Source organism: Carlito syrichta, unplaced genomic scaffold, assembly GCF_000164805.1.
Source record: "Carlito syrichta isolate Samal-C Ts95f unplaced genomic scaffold, Tarsius_syrichta-2.0.1 Scaffold135850, whole genome shotgun sequence".
In the NCBI taxonomy this organism is placed as follows: Eukaryota; Metazoa; Chordata; class Mammalia; order Primates; family Tarsiidae; genus Carlito; species Carlito syrichta.
Window position 1 is genome coordinate 230,325 of NW_007079946.1, and position 4,646 is coordinate 234,970.

The following is a 4,646-nucleotide window of genomic DNA, read 5'->3' on the forward strand; positions in this document are numbered from 1 at the left end:
AAAAAATAACATCCCTCACTTTTTTTGTGGGAAAGATTAGTGGCTGGTAATTTTTTTCTTGTCAAGTTATCAGTTTGAAGGTATAGTTTATTAATTTTAATCACTTTTAGTTCAAATCATTTTATATATCAGACCTATCTAAAGTCACATTTTTTCTATCTGAAGCATATCCTCTAATATTACCTTTAATGAACTATTTCTGGGCGAAACTTGCTGCAATATTTTTACTCTGTGCATGTTAGTCATATTAAAGTTATTATTTACTATGTTTGGCTTCCTCTCTTTGCCAAGTGTTCTGTATCCAGTACCAAATCAAGTGTGCAGTTAAATTTTATTCCTCTAGTTGCTTATTTTGTAATTCGTTCCTAATATTCCCAGTTTAAAAAAAATAGTCATAGAAGAGGTAGTTGCTACCAGAAAATCAGACTTAATGAATGTGTCAGAGTCAAGTAAGGCAGGCGTCTTTTGAAGTCAAGGAATATTGGGATCAGTGGAAGGTAAGAGTTCTGGACGTGCCAGAAACTGACGGGGTGGGCGGGGCGGGGCCGGGCCTTGGGCCGATCCGAATACCTTAAGGGGACCGGCCGGTTCCACAGCGCAGAGCGCAGAGGAGCCACAGGGTCAGGCCCGGCTCCAAGCAGGAGCGAAGGCGGCCGGACAAGAGCGACGTGGGCAGGCCGGTCAGGACACGGCGGCCGCCGGCGGCTCCAGGGGAGGCTCCGAGAGCGGAGGACGACGAGACAGGAGCAAGGAGCGCGAGGGAAGCAAAAGGCTTCGGTGTGTCGAGCGCTTTCCGGGATGGCGCGGGCGCGGCTGCAGCAAGACGCTTGAGCGCGTCTGGGCCTGGACCCGGAGGGCGCAGGCCGGGCGGGGGTCGGGGACCGGCCGGGCGAGACCCGCCCATCCTCTCCGCACGGAGCCTGTCGTGCCGGCCGGACATCCAGGCGGGCCGTTCAAACGGCAGCTGGAAATGCGCACCTGAAGCGTCAGCGACGGGTCAGGGCTGGAGACGCAGACTTGGGACCCACCTCACGGGCCGGCTGAAGCCATGGGCTGCCAGAGAGCCAAGGAAGACAGTGTGGGGCCAAGAGGAGGACGGACAAACTCTTGCGGAAGAAGTCACTTCGGATCGAGAACTCCTTAAGCCGTGCTGCGTTCCTGATCACGGGAAAATGGTTAAAAGACTAAGTCGTCAAAACTGACTTGTAAACGAGTTTTGACGAAGTGTGAATGTTACATGTTCCGAAAAGAGAACTTGTAAGGGCATATAGGTTGTTTCCTTAAAAAAATGTTTTTAGGGCAAGCCCTCCGGGTCCCCTCCGACTGTGGGAGCTTTTCTGTTCTCTCAATAAATCCTGCTTTCTCAAAAAAATTTTTTTAGCTTTTTTTGGCTATTATAAATAATATTGTGATCAACAACAGTCTTGGAGCTCTATCTTTGTAAATCCTTTCCACCTTCCTCAAGTTAAATTACTCTGGCAGGTGCAGAGGCTCACGCCTGTATTCTGAGCACTTTAAGAGGCTGAGGTGAGAAGACCAGGAGTCTTAGGTTTAGAGACCTCATCTCTAAAAAGAAAAAAACTTTAAAAATTAGCTCAGCATGGTGACTTATGCCTGCAGCCCCAGTTACTAGCCCAAGAGTTTGAGGCCGAGTTAAGCCATGATCGTGCCACTGCACCCCAGCCTGGGCAACAGTGAAACACTGGCTAAAGAAAATAAAATTACCATAAGTGAAATTATAAGGCTTTAAAACTTTTGACTGCCAACACGTTCTCCAGAACGGCTGCATGAACCTGTACTCCAACCGGCTTTGTACAAGTGCACACATCTCACTATCTGCCAACCATGTGTAGAAAGTTTCACTCTCCTAAAAACTGCCCAACTTAGTAGGTAAAAATTTATCTTGTTCATGTCGTAACTACATCTTGTATCTGTGAAAGTAAACACTGCTCATGCTTTCATCAGCCATTTAGCTCCTCCTCTGTTAAGTGCGCACTCCCGTCCTTTATCCACTTTCCTGTTGTGTCGTCCATCCCTTCCCTTCGGATTTTTAAGAGCTCACTAGCTACTGGCCTCTGTCATATGACACAACAACAATTTCAGCCTTTTTACTATGTTCTTGTAGGATATTTTAATGCACGGTACTTATTATTTCTGCAAGAAGGCAAAGTATAACTATACTATCAATTTAAAGTTAGAAACTACTTTCCTTATTGGGCTCTAATTCTAGTCCAAGATGAAAAAAAACTTGGACACGCACTTAAAAATCAACTTGCGGCCAGGCTCAGTGGCTCAGCCTGTCATCCCAGCACTTTGGGAGGCCGAAGTGAGTGGATTGCCTGAGCCCACGGGTTCGAGACCTGCCCAGGCAACTTGGTGAGACCTCATCTCTACAATAAGTCAAAAATTAGCCGGGTGTGGTAGCACACGCCTGTAGTTCTGGCTACTTGGAAGGCTGAGGCGGAAGGATCGCCGGAGCCCAGCAGGTCGAGGCTGCGGTGGCGGGGAGCGGCTGCTGCACTCCAGTCTGGGCGACAGAGTGAGACGCCAACTCAAAAAAAAAAAAAAAATCAACTTGCCTAAGTGTGAAGCTCCCAACAGACAGTATAATCTAGAGCTATATAATGATGCCTTGGTACCCTCCAAATGCCCATTTCGCTATTAGCAAGGAACTGACCAAGTTATAATCCACAAATGAGGAATCCATCGGGTGAAGCATTTTATATTTTAAGCTGTCTAGATCGGCTGTCAGAACAGAGACCTGTAACTTGTTAATCAACTCAGCTACAATCACACCAGTCTGCAAAGTCTTCCTCGGGCTTCCAAGCAGGGCTGTGTATTTACACCACACACAACAGCTGCAACCACAAACTTCAGGAGAAAAACAGAGCAACCTCTCTCCACAAGGGGCTGGGGATCCTGACAGGTCTCAGCTTGATCCCCACCCATGGAGTCACACCATCTCATTCCGGAAGACACATGCTCTGACAGCTATGGCAGACTTGTTCCATTATTAATTTAATTCCTTGGCAGAGTCTGCAATTAAGCATTTAATTTTTAAAAAATTTTTTTTAAAGATGAGGGTCTTGCTCTGTCACCCAGGCTGGGGTGCGGTGATGCCACTGCAGCTTCAAACTCCTGGGCTCAAGTGATCCTCACACCTCGACCCCCGTAATAGCTGGGACTGCAGGCATACTGCCATTCCGTGTTTTTTTTTTTTTTTGGTAGAGATGGGGTCTCACTATGGTGTCCAGGCTGGTCTCAAACTTCTGGTCTTGAGTCATCCTCCCACCTCAGCCTTCCAAAATGCTGGGGTTACAGGCGTGAGCCATTGCAAATCAGCTGCAATTCAGGATTAAAGACAGACAAGCAAAACCCAGAAGAATCAAAACAGCTAGCTGCTTGGCATTGCAAACATTCACTGTGGCGCTTCCCAGGGCCCAATGAGCAGGCACTGCACTAGGCACAGATACAGAGATTACTTGTAAGACCATAAGAGTACATCCACAATCAATGGTTGATGTGAAAGGTTTCTACCAAAACCTCACTCCAGTGAGACAAGTCAAGAATCCTTCTCTCTCCTCAAAGCCAGAGAGTTTGGTAATCAGCAGAGTAATTAACAGAGTCAATGTTAGAAATTACTATAGTATTAGAAAAGTGTAGTGTTCAAGGTAGGTGCTTTCGCTACACACATTGTATAGAGACCAATGCTCTTCCATGAACACATATATAGGAACATAATAAATCCAGTGACCTATACTCTTTGGGACTGCACCCTGGGCCTTAGAATTCCTGCTAGTTCTGTCATTAGTTCTCTACTAGGGAATTTTGTTGCCTGATCCTAACTTGGTTAAGCTGAATCCTAAGAGCAGACTAGCATTTCTGCCTTGAATAAACCTTTCATAAAAGGTGCTTGTCAGATGTTCTAAAAGGATAAAGAGCAGGGACCTCATGCAACTTATAAAACAGTTTGTAAGACTATTTTTGTGCTTGCTTGCTATTAAGTTGTTTTTGTGTGGCAGAACCCAGTGTTTTGCTTATAGTAACATGCCATTTGGAAGCCAGATTGGGGGGAAGAGATCTGCAGCACTCATTAATCTATAGCCTCTAAGCGATAGCAGTATCTCTCAGTAAGAATCTAATGCCTGTCAACTCCTATAGCCTCAGGTCAGGTCCTAACAGGAAGACAGTCATGCAAAAGGCAAACAGTACAGTGTAACAAACACCACAAAAGAGGCATGGTGGCTCCCGCCTATAATCCCAGCGCTTTGGGAGGCTGAGTGAGGGGATCGCCTGAGTTCACAGGTGTGAGACCAGTCTGGGCAACTTGGTGAGACCTCATCTCTACAATAAATCAAAATATTAGCCAGGCATGGTGGTGCATGCCTGTAGTTCCAGCTACTTGGAAGGCTGAGAGGGAAGGATCCGCCAAGCCCAGCAGGTCAAGGCTGCGGGGCCGTGAGCATGCCACTGCACTCCAGCCTGGGCAACGGAGTGAGATTCCAATTTTCTTAAAAAAGAGTTGTATACAAGGCAAACACAAGACAGCAAAGACATCATTAACTCTGTCGTGAGAATGGGGTGTCAGAAAAGCCTTTAAGGAGAAAGTGATAAATGAGCAGAATCTTGAAGGACAAAAAATAAAA